This window comes from Myotis yumanensis, unplaced genomic scaffold (assembly GCF_028538775.1).
Source record: "Myotis yumanensis isolate MYYU_CA2020_CCGP unplaced genomic scaffold, mMyoYum1.0.hap1 SCAF_5, whole genome shotgun sequence".
Classification (NCBI taxonomy): Eukaryota; Metazoa; Chordata; class Mammalia; order Chiroptera; family Vespertilionidae; genus Myotis; species Myotis yumanensis.
Genome location: NW_027223756.1, coordinates 58,454,349 through 58,467,090, shown reverse-complemented (window position 1 = coordinate 58,467,090; position 12,742 = coordinate 58,454,349). Strand labels below are relative to the sequence as shown.

General features: G+C 47.3%; 2 pseudogenes; one reads left to right on the top strand and one right to left on the bottom strand.

The window, feature by feature from the left end:
* Positions 1-729: 729 nt before the first annotated feature.
* Positions 730-1,310, bottom strand: LOC139011369 (protein-S-isoprenylcysteine O-methyltransferase pseudogene; annotated as a pseudogene).
* Positions 1,311-6,038: 4,728 nt separating this feature from the next.
* On the top strand, positions 6,039-7,502 carry LOC139011368 (flt3-interacting zinc finger protein 1 pseudogene; annotated as a pseudogene).
* Positions 7,503-12,742: the final 5,240 nt, after the last annotated feature.

Here is a 12,742-nt window from a genome sequence, read left to right as displayed (position 1 = left end):
GCAGAGGCCCATGGATTCCCTGGCCTGGGATGCCCGGCTAATACAAAACTGCTCAGCCAAATCCCCGGGGTGTCAATACTTCCTTTCTGCCCACTAAAAGGTGGGGCTGTAAACACAGACTCTACTTTGAATTTATACTGCTATTTATAAAAACTATTCAAAGATGATTAAATATATGAAGAGCCATAGTGCCTTATAAGGAAGTGTCTTTAAAGTATGTAGATGCTCATGCACTAAGGACAGAAATGAGGTTAAAGCTGTGCCATTGTGTGTTTTTTTGGTTCCAGATTTTCAATTTATTTCTAATGCTAAAAAGCACCAGTGCCCACATAACCCTCCTGCTGAAAAAGCCTTATTCGGAGTAGTGAGTCCAGCTCTCCAGAGTGTATCCTAAACGCACTTTTGGCCTCAAAGGATGGCATGTGGCCTGGGCTTGCCCCAGGTCACACACTGGAGGGGCATTGCTGAATATTGCTGTTATTACTCCTTGTCCATCTTTAATCCATGTCCTATCTTGACTCAGCCCAAGAATATATTGCTCCCAGAAGTTGGGGTGGGGTAGGAGTTCCTTCAGTCCTAAAGCCTTCTGACCATTTGGTCTTGAGTTATATTCCGGAAGAGTAAATGGTGGCATATAAATGATCAGGAAAATCTGTTCTTCAGAGTGGCTGACCAGAGGTTGCTTTGTCTCAGGCTGCATGGAGTGGGAGACCCCTCTACCCTGGCATGTCATAGCTCCACCTTGATCCCTTTTATTATAGGCAGGCCTGTAAGCACCTGCTTCTTATACTCCAGGTACTCTTCTCCAAAAAAGTGAACTTAATGAAATTTCCTCTTCTATTTGGTGGCAAGAGACTTGCCATACTGTCAGAGCATAGCCAACATCACAGACAGGGTTGCACAGCATCACTGGTGTTCTGATACTCTAGTAAAACCACCCAAAGGATGCTAGAATCAGGCATACACTCCATTTGTCACCAGACTATGGGCTTCTGATTTTCCATTCTGCACCATGTGGTTGAAATTACAACAGCTGTAAACATGGCCACTTTCCTCAGACATTCTCCAAAGACCATCAGCAGGCCTGTGGCACTGAGTCAGGTGATCTGCTTCAGGTTCTGGCCAAAAGATATTTTGAAGTGTGAACTCTATCCGAAAAGAAAGAGTAGCTATGTGTACTCCAGACTGCGATTCCAGAGAAAGAAATCCAAGGACAGATTTTGGGGATTATTGACCACTGTGGCAAAGTATTCAGAATACTGGAACAATGTCAGGAAGGGGGCATATATACTGGAAGCCACTGGTTTCATATCCAGGGCAGGGGCTTAAGAAGGCTCTCAAGGGGCTGAAATCACCATGTATGGGGAAATCCTCTACTGGCCGTGGGGGGTGTATTAGATGTGACCAACCACAGTGATTCCAAGAACACTGGCTAAAACCTCCTGGAACAGGAAGTCCAGAAAGCAAGCTCAGATGGCTATGTGGTTGCTCGAAGGGCAGCTGGTCCAGCAGCAGCAGCAGCAGCTCATTGAGCCTGACTAAGTAGGGCCAGTTAGGAACTCTGGACTGGACTGTTGAAGCCTGGGTTGGCCCCATAGCTGGTTCCCTGCAGGGGGTCAGATAGGGGTCTGATGCCGAGGGTGCCTCAGTCTGGAAACAGGGCCAGCTGGAAAGGGAACCACCCTCCCACCCCGTGCCCCCTGTCCATCACACAACACATGTTCCTGGGGAACCTAGTGCTAAACCATTGTAGACAACCTGTTTCTGGTCAGGTTTCCTCCAGGACAGAGCACCTCCTTCACTGCGATCTAGATCTATTGAAAGACAATCCTCCACACAAGGGTTTGTCCTTCCACACCTAGGGGAGCAAGGAAGAGGAGGGGGACCATGGTGGCTCATCATCCCCATCTCCTAGCCATCCTCTCAGCTCCCTGGGAGCTGTATGCACCAATCTGCTGGGAGCTTTGGTGGGAAGGATGGGGTTGAGGAGTAGGCATGGAGGGAGCTGCTCTAACCTGAAGGATGTACTACCTCTGCTCGGTGAGAGACACCTCTCCCACCCCACTGAGGCTTGGGGCACCAGCTGGGACACCTCTTCTTGTAAATGTTTTTAATGGCATCTACAATGGTGAATTACTTTAAAAAAGTTTCAATTTACTTTGCCCAGATCCATCAGAGGAGTCACTATCTGTGGCAGCTTTAGTCTTACAAAATGTATTTCTTAGTGGTTTTCCACATTTCAATATTAAAGGAGTTTAGAAGAAGTTGATTTCAGCATTCATGGATGACTTTGAGGGGTTCGACTCGGGGGAGGACATAACTGCAGGTGTGGTGGAAATAGCAAGAAAACTAGAATTAGAACTGAAGATGTGACTGAATTGCTGCAATTTTATGATAAAACTTTGATGAGGAGTTGCTTCTCATGAATGAGCAAAGAAAGTAGTTTATTGAGACAGAATCTACTCCTGGTGAAGGTGCTATTAAGATTGTTGAAATGACAACAATCTTAGAATATTACATAAACTTAGTTGATAAAGCAGTGGTAGGATTTCAGAGGATTGATTTCAACTTTTGAAAGAAGTTCTACTGTGGATAAAGCCACTATGGGAAACAGTGTAGAGTTTCCTCAAAAAAAGTTGAACTGCCATTTGACCCTGTGATCCCACTTCTAGGAATATATCCTAAGAATCCCAAAACGCCAACCAGAAAAAATATATCTACTCTTATGTTCAGAGCAGTGCTATTTACAATAGCGAAGATCTGGAAACAGCCCAAGTGCCCAACAGTAGAGGAATGGATAAAAAAAAAATTTGTGGTACATTTACACAATGGAATATTATGCAGCTATAAAAGAGAGAGAGAGAGAGAGAGAGAGAGAGAGAGAGAGAGAGAGAGATCTATTACCTTTTGAGATAGCATGACGGGACCTGGAGATTATTAGGCTAAATGAAATAAGCCAGTCAGAGAAAGACAAATATCACATGACCTCACTTCTACGTGAAATCTAATAAACAAAATAAAGTGATGAATAAAATAGAACCAGAGGCATGGAAACATGGAATGGACTGATGAATCTCAGAGGGAAGAGGGGAAGAGGAACAGGAAGAGATTAACCAAAGAATTTTTATGCATATAAATAGGGTGGTGAAGGCATGGGGCTGGGTGGGAACCTGATGGAGAGGGACAATGGGGAAAAAAGGGTAGAGAGCTGTAATACTCCCAACAATAAAGATTTAAAAATGTATTTCTTAAACAATAAGACTCTAAAGTGGATGCTATGTTAGCAGGCAAAGAAGCAACATTAATCTTGTTGTCCATCTCCATCAGAGCTCTTGGGTAAACAAGTGCATTGTCAATGAGCAGTCATATTTTGAAAGGAATCTTTTTTTCTCAACAGTGGGCTTAAAATATTCACTAAACCATGTTGTGAACAGATGTGCTGTCGTTTTTGAAAATATGAGCTCAAACTTGCAATATAAGCCCTCTGAAAAAAAAATTACAGAGTTTGTACTGTTTATAACTTAACATACATCACTGAGTTTTACCTAACACCTACCAACTCCAGACACATATATTCCAAAATTTAAAACAAAGCGAATAAGAAAAGCAGAAACAAACCAGATTCACTTATAATTAATAGGAAAAATGTCTTTATCTGAAAGATATAAAATTGGCTTTTTAAAAGGAAAATTTAGTTAAATATAAAAATTAAAATAATCTCAGCAAAATAATAAAAAAAGAAAGGAAAAAATTTGTGGCCTTCAATTATAGAAGGAAAAAAGAGATTATAATATGTAATGCAGGAAAAAAATGTTTGTATCAGATTTTACAAGGTACATTCTTTATACATTCTCCATAATAGAAAACAAGCCAGTTGCCTAGGGGTTGCATGAACATGCTGTTACAAAATGAAAAGTTGACATTTGAATCCAGGTCAAGAAATAAAAGCATCAGAAATGTTTATTTTAAGGCTAAGAAACTTGCATCACAAAGTTTTTATCAAAGTTTACTCTAACTTTGACTATACTAGTAGTACATATATATAAAATGCAGATAATTGAACTCATGAGTGGGCAAATGTAGTGCCATTGAAGTTACGTAAAATAGTAATGCCTTAACATTTATCATAGCCTGTTTTCAACATGAAGAGCTTTATGTTATTTTTAGTTCCTGTGACCTAATGGATCTCCTTAAGAGAACTGTATTAGTTTCTTCCTAATGCTAGAAATAAGAGTTATATAATTAAGGACATGTGAAGTTTTATTTTTACCCACAGAATATCTTAAAGTTGTATATAAATAATCTCTCCTTCTTTTTGAGAGGCGCCAATATAATCAGGAGGGTCAGAAAAGGCAGACAGAACAAACAACTTTTATGGGAGACAGCTGCAGCCAGGGAGGTTACGGGAGATGGCTGCAGCCAGGGAGGGAACTGAAGGAAACCAGACAGGCATTAACTCACTTAGAAAGCCAGATCATTAGTGAAAAATTCCAAACTACATTCCCTCCCCGCCGAAAGCAGATAGGTGTGTTGATTCACACGGCGCCAGATCTCCAGGGAATGACCTCAGGTTACTTCCCCCGTTTGCTAAAAAGTATATAATGTGTGCTTAAACTCTTGGTCGGGGCTCGCAGCCGCTGCTCTGTGCTCAGAGTAGGCTGTGAGCCCCAGCATGCTGGAAACAATAAACCCTTTGCTTTTTGCATGAGAAGCGTCTCTTGGTTCTTTGTGACAGCGGCTTGTGTCCAGGGCGTTACATTTTAATTCTTAATGTTTTCTGTTAAAAACTAGAGAAAACATTTCCAATTAATGTTTTTACTTGACATTTTGTTTTTCACTTGTATCAATATGTGGAATTATATTTAAAGGAGACAATAAAACACTTGCACAGGATAAAAGAAGAAGAAAAATTTCACCAACAAAATCACATCTTACGTGGAGGGAATAAGTGTACCTAAATAATAAACTTAGGTGAAAACTTTTCTTATGATTCATATTGTAGTGTATGTTGTAAAAACTTTTCTGGAAGGCACTTCGGCATTAAGTATAAAGATAGTTAATATCCATATGCTCAATGATTCCATACCTAGGATTTTATCCAAAATAAGTAAGTATGCCACAACATTTATTCAAGGCTTCTCATCAAAATTGAAAACAAGCTAAAGGGACATGAATAATGGTTTTTAAATATACATAATTGTATAACCATAGAGTTATGCACAATTTGGCTGTTGATTAATATTACAGGATATTCAAATGAAAAATCAAAACAGGTTACTGAACACATGTAAGTGAACACTTTTATGTGCACAGGGAAAATAGTATGGAAAAGAATCCTATTAACAGTGATAATGGATGAGCTTGGGAGTAAGAAATGGACTGGCAGGTAAACATCTTATATAATCTTGTAAAAATATTTATAAAAAATACTTATTGTCACATGAAACTACTAAATTTCTAACTTTCTAATATAAAGAAAAAGCGTATTATTTTTAAAGTTTTATAAAATGATTTTAAAGGTAGTTTATTTTTCAATGTATTTTTTTAAAAATCACTCTAAGCAAAGTAAATTCTTTGGACAATATTAATGATTATGTCCTGGTATTTCATCTCAGGTGCTAAATACTTCGCTGCCATCTGCTGGGATATGGTTCCTAATTCATGCCCAAGCTCAAGCGTAGTTCTCCCTGAGAAACCGGAAGAGGTCCTTGGAGAAGCCACATGTCACCTTAGTTCTCTGCCTCCAGCCTTCCTAGCCTTGGGCGTGGTGGGGCCACAACATCAGTAACAAAGAAACAGAATTTCCGGAGGATGAGGCCCAGAAATCAGGATTTTCAAAAGATTCCCAGGTGATTCTAATGTGCAGCCAAGGTTGAGAACCCCTGCCTAGGAGGATTAAAGTGCTTTGGCTTCAACATGAGAAAGTTAAAAAAATATAAAAACAACCATTTTCGGGGAGGTGCCTTCCCTCACCTGCCCTCCATGTCTCCCCTGCTCCAGAGAGCCCCCGCCCGCCACTGCCCTCACGCCTCACCACCATGGATGACGCCCGGCGGCCAGCGCGCCCTGTCCCCGCTGGCCCGGCCCCAGCACCGCCGCAGCCGCCGCCCCCCCCCCCCCCCCCCCCCCCCCCCCCCCCCCGGGGGCCCTTTCACTGCGGTGAGTGTGGCAAGAGCTTCCGCTACCGCTCGGACCTGCGCGCCACTTCGCGCGTCACAAGGCTCTCAAGCCCCACGCGTCTCCGCGCCGTGGCCAGGGCTGCAAGCACAGCATCGACCGGGCCCATCACCTGCGCTCGCACACCGGCCTCCGAGACTCCGCCGGCCTGTGGCACCACCAGGGGGTCCACGCCGGAGAGGAGCCCTGCCGCCGCCTGGCCTGCGAGCTCCGCTTCTCCTGGCGCTCCAGCCTGGGCCGCCAGCGCCAGCGCCAGCTCCGCGGGGTGCTCCCGTCCCCCACTGCAGCCCGGCCCGCGCCTGCCGCCCTGAGCGCGCCCTGCTCCGGGTGCGGGGGTGCGGGGGTCCGGGGGTGCGGGCGCTGGGGGAGGGGGCGAGGCCCGGGAGGGGGTGGGCCGGGGCAGCTGGGGGTTGGCGGAGACGGCAGCGGCAGCTGCGGCCTCGCTGCCCCCATCCGCGTGCGGCGCCTGCGCTCGGCGCTTCGACCACCGACGGCCAGGAGCTGGCGGCCCCTTGGGCCGCACACACCGACGTGAAGCCCTTCCAGTGCCCGCGCTGCGAGCGCGACTTCAACGCCCCGGCGCTGCTGGAGCCACTCAAGCTGACGCACAACCTGCAGGGCCCAGGCGCACCCCCCGCGCAGGCCTGGGCCGCGGGGGCTGGTGCGGGGCCCGAGACCCCTGGAGAGGGTGGCGCCGAGGAGGCGGGGGATGCCAGGCCGGCCTGGGAAGGCGGGCACCTCCTGAGCCGCGTGGGGGGCGGTGTGCCCGAGCTGGGGGGACTGCCCCCCCCCCCCCCCACCGGCGGGCCGCGGTGGAGCCCTGGGAGGACACCCTGTACCCTTGCGACTGCGGGACCTTCTTCGCCTTGGCCGCGGCTGGCCAGCCACCTGGAGGCGCACTCGGGGCGGCCACCTACGGCTGCGACCACTGCGGGGCGCTGCACGCGGCCCTGGCGGCTCCCCCCCAGGGGGACCCCATGTCCGGTGAGCCCGCGGCCAGCTCTGGCCGCAGCAAGATCTTAGGCTGCTCCGAGTGCGGGAAGCTCTTCCGCGCCCCGCGGGACCTGGAGCGGCACATGCTGGTGCCCACGGGCTGCTCCGAGTACGAGAAGCTCTTCCGCGCCCCGCGGGACCTGGAGCGGCACGTGCTGGTGCCCACGCGCGAGAAGCCGTTCCCTTCCGCGTGCATCAAGTTCTTCCGCCACGAGTGCTGCCTCAAGCGCGACCGGCTGCTGCACAGCACCGAGCGGCCCTTGCCCTGCCACATCTGCGGCAAGGGCTTCATCACGCTCAGCAACCTCTCCAGGCACCTGAAGCTGAACTGAAGCTCGGACTGACCACGCCCCGCCGCCTGGGGCTGGACTCGGGGTCTCCCCAGGGGGCCACCCATACCCAGACAGGGACTCTGAGATGAGGGGGCCCTGGCTGGAGAAATGGAGCCACCAGAAACCTATATAGGCCCTGAGCTGGGCACCCCCAAATCAATGGGCCCCTACGCTGGGGAACCAAGAAATGGGCCTCCACAAGTACTTGTCACCTCTAGGACCCTAATAAAAGATGGGCACCCCTCCCCAAGGGCAGCCTGCCCCCTCCCTGAGAGCCATCATTCCCAACGACCTTGGTCTGGAGAGTGTGAGGGGACCATGGCCCCATTCTCCCTGAATCCTTCCAAATGCACTCCCCACAATCACTGGTGCCCCTAGGTCAGTGGTTCTCAACCTTCTGGCCCTTTAAATACAGTTCCTCATGTTGTGGCCCAACCATAAAATTATTTTTGTTGCTACTTCATAACTGTAATGTTGCTACTGTTATGAATCGTAATGTAAATATTTGATATGCAGGATGGTCTTAGGCGACCGCTGTGAAAGAGTCATTTGACCGCCAAAGGGGTGGCGACCCACAGGTTGAGAACCGCTGCCTAGGTGATGGATAGAACCAGAATCTGCCTTCCCCGTTGCATTCCCTGGGCTGAAGGAGGACCAGGGTAGATCCCGCTGCCCTCAGCCCACTCCCCAGCCAGGCTGCCCTCCCCTACTGCAGAATGGGTCAACCCTAGTGATCTCCCCACCCCCAAACACTAGACTAGGCTGGTTGGGCATCTCCGCCCCGCCCCCACCCAGTAGGATGGACTGGTCCAGATGGGCAGCCTCCTGTCCACTGGAATGGGCTGGCACTGTTGTGGCCTGCACCGCACCCTCTTCACAGTGAACACGGCAGACACGCCCCTCCTCTTCTGTGTCATTCCCGACCTGCTAGCTCACCTGAATGGGAGCTGGCGGACACAGGGTCTCCTCCCACTCTGTTCTAGCACCTGTTGGTCTTCCCATCTCAGTTGGTTTGTCTGTCTCTGTGTTCCTCCCAACCCCCAGGGGAAGGGGGGTCTGGCTAGGGGGTTCACCCCATGAGCCTCGACCTCACCCCCTCATCCCAGTCCCCAGTGTCTCCAAGACCCCAATAAACCTCATCCTGTCAGTCAATGCCGTCTCATTGTCTGAACCTTGGCCCCAGGGTGTGGAGGTTCCTCCCACCTGACTTAGACCAGGCCCCTCACAGAGCGAAGGAATATGGAGTCCTTGAGATGGTGCTTGACCCTATCAACTACATGGAACCCTACCCCTTAAAAAAAAAATTCTGAAAAATAGAGGACCAGGCCTTTGGTTGCCTTAGGTCTACTGAGAATTTAATCCTCGGTTTACAAGGTCTATAAATGAACAGAGAACCGTCTGCATGAGGCGAAAGGGCTAATGCTTATAGCAAAAGGATTCCTTTCCAACTCCAGGTGGCATAAGCAGTGGGGACAGCGGAACACTTGAATTATAATTGCAAGCAGATTGTATTTTTGTAAGAGTGTTGCTGGTGACTCCAGCCTTGCATTTATGAAGATACTATTTCACCTTGGCTTTTATGTGGATACCAAGGGCCCGGGGCAGTGACTGTGGTCAGCCTGGCTCAGGGTGGCAGAAGTCCTCCCAGGAGCATTTCTCATACCCTTGAAGAAATATTGCATTTTCCATAAAGGATGGTTCCTCCTCTTCAAATCTGAAGCGATGGTAAGACAATCTGCATGAAAGAGCAAAAGGGGATGGACTCGGTGTGTCCCTTGTGAGTGAGCATTTATGAAATGACTATAAGAGCAGTGAACCATTTGGCAAATGCAGACTGAGGTTGCTTAGCCAAGACCTATCATTAGAGCTAATGCAGTACCCCTGTGGCTTCATTCACCCCAACATATATCAAGCAGAGCCCAATGCAGTCAAGTGTTTACCTGCTGCTGCTCCCCCCCGCTAATGGGTTTGAAATGACTTGCAGGCCCTGTTCCTCTCAGCCTGAGAAATGGGACTTCACACAGCTTAATTACTACTCACCTTGCTGAACATGTGCTACCACCAAGCCCGGTGGGGAAATCAGCCTCAGCCACAAGTATTCCGACTACCACTGACTGAGGGAATTAGTGGTGGCTCCAGGTCTTGGCAACAGGTGGCTATGCTCCCATGGACTAAAAAAGAGGGCTTGGCTCATGGTAGCATGCTTGTGGGAATCACACTGTTCTCTGAATGGCTTGGAATTAACTGCTTAGTCTCTAAAAATGCATTGAGATTGGTATTTTCCAAGTAAAGTGGCCTGAGAGGATTTCATTGCTTTGGTTAACTTAAAATTAAGAATATAAACTAGTAAGCCTGTACTTTAGTGTTCGCTCACTTTAAATAGTTGACAGACAGATTAAGGGTTGAAAATGGCATTTATTGGTAATGAGCCAGTACTGGAAATTTTATTGGAGATGGAACACATATTTTTCTATAAGATTATGTAGCTCAAGATTTTTAGCATTGCTATTGATTTATCTACAATATAAAAGCTAAACTATAAAATAAATCCTTTTCTGCCTCTTCTTAGTTTACATTGGGACTAGAGGCCTGGTGCACGTATTCGTGTACCCGTGGAGTCCTTCAGTGTGGCCTGCAGAGATCAGGCAAAACCAGCAGTCCAATGCAGTCTGCTGCTCCTGCCTGCTGCTCCTACTCATCCTGGCCCGCCTGCTGCCGCTGCTCAGTAGGCTTGCTGCCACTCCGATGTGGTCTCCAGGCTGCGGTGGCCAGCCATGAGCCCTGTGCCTGGCACCCATTGGTCAGCTGAGTGGTTCTCCCACTGTGGGAGCACACTGACCACCAGGGAGCAGCTCCTGTGGTCAGTGCGCATCATAGTGACTGGTGGAACAGTGGAACGGTTGACAGGTTGAATGGTTGCTTAGGCTTTTACATATATACTAGTAGATAAAGAATAAATCCTATCAACCTTCATGAGTTTCTGGCGTTTATGGTCTAAATATTCCATCACAGACACAGATATACAGATATCCTATAAAATAAAAGAGAAACATGCAAATTAACTATCCCTCTGCTATGCTTAAGCCATGCCCACCAGCCAATCAGGAGCAATTATGCAAATTAACACTACTAAGATGGCCACGGCCACAGAGCTGGAGCAAGCAGGAGGCTTGGTTTGCCCCTGGCGATGGAGGAAGCCAAGATTCCCACCTGCCATGGCTGGACCTGGGCTCTGCTCAAGGCTACAAAGTTTCAATTATAGAAGATAAATAAATCACAGAAAAAAGAAAAAAAGGAGAGGCTGGGAGCGTGGATCACTGGGGAGCGTGGCCAGCCTGAAAATGGCCATCAGCACCTCACCCAGGCTGGCCAGGCACTCCTATATAATAAAAGGGCAATATGCAAATTGACCCTAACAGCAGAATGACTGGGAATGACTGGTCACTATGACACACACTGACCACCAGGGGGCAGATGCTCAATGCAGGAGCTGCCCCCTGGTGGTCAGTGCACTCCCACAGGGGGAGCTCTGCTCAACCTCAAGCCAGGCTGAAGGCTGCCAGCACAGCAGTGGTGGCGGGAGCCTCTCCTGCCTCCTCAGCAGCGCTAAGGATGTCCGACTGCAACTTAGGCCTGCTCCCCGCTGGCAAGTGCACATCCCCCAAGGGCTCCCAGGCTGCCAGAGGGATGTCTGACTGCCAGCTTAGGCCCAATCCCCCTGGGAGCAGGCCTAAGCCAGCAGGTGGACATCCCCTGAGGGGTCCCAGACTGCGAGAGGGCTGAGGGACCCCCCCCACCCAAGTGCACAAATTTTTGTGCACTGGGCCTCTAGTAAGTATATATTTGAACACACATAGAACCGAAAACAGCACTTATTTTTGCCGAGGATGTATGTGTCTTTTGAAAAAAACATGTACCTATGAGGGAAATTGTTTTGAGTCAATCAAGTATATTTTGCAAAAAAATTAAGAGATAAATTAATCTAGGCCGAAGGGAGGGAAACAAAACTGGGCAGTGAATGAACAACTTGGTAAAATCACACTTCACACTGGTTAATGGCACGTGCTTTGGAGTCGGAGCTGTCTAGCTCTCCTATCAGTTGTGACACTTTGGTGAATTTATTCAACATCTCCAAGTCTCCATGTCTTCATCTTTAAAATTGGATAACTCTTATTTGATATGCTTCTTATAAAGATTAAATGAATGTTATAAAAATGTAGCTCAGAATTTTATAGTAATATATTTTCAAAATTGGTACCTATTAGATTTATCCAGTCAAAATTAATTTAGCAAATATTTATTGAGGTCTATTGTGTGCCAGACACTATGTGCTCAGTATTCAGAAATAAACTGGTAAGCAAAAAAGCAAACATGGTCTGTCTTTTTTGAAAAAGGCCGGGGGGGGGGGGGGGGGGCAGAAGCACAGTGCTAACACTCTCAGAGATTCCCAGTTTACTGAGGGACATAGTCAATCTCACAGATGAGTTTAAAATTATGACTATGAAAAGTACATGACACTGTGAAAGCATGTAACAGAGAAGATACATTAGTTCAAGGGCAAAACAGTTTCCTTAAGAAAGTGATGATTCCACTGAAATACGAAGAAAAAGTAGGAATCAAATAAGGAAAGAGAGGACAGAAGGATTTTGCAGGCAGCATTCCCAAAGCCCGGTGGGAAGAGCACGCTGGAAGCTGCAAAGCCACTGTCCTAGGACCGCTGGGTGTGAGCAGAGGTGAGACTGCCCTGGGAAGGGCTGTTTGTGAAAAAACTATGTATATTCTTGTCTTTATAAGGGCATTGCAGATATGAAAAGTAAAAAAAAAAAAAAAGATGTCATTATTGACTACTAGAGCAGCACAATTGAGAATATATTCAGGGAGGGAGGGAGGAAGAGAGAGAGGGAGGGAGGGAGAGAGAGAGAGAGCTTTAGAACAATTGATTTCCTGAAAGTATTTATCTTAATCAGAGTGTGTCTCAGAGTGAAACAGATGAAGGCAGAAAACAGTATAGTACATGAAGTAAAATGAACAAAAGGTTATTATGACTGGATAGGTTTTGAGATCAGAGTTACAATACCATATAAATAAATGGGCTGAAAGAATGTACTTTAGAATGAATTTCATAAAATGAGCTGTAAAGCATCTTACATTCCTGCCATTACAGACTTCTTCAGCATTTCCATTTAAGTTCCATATTAAGCATTCAAATTATCATTTATACATCTGGCATAAATCAAAAC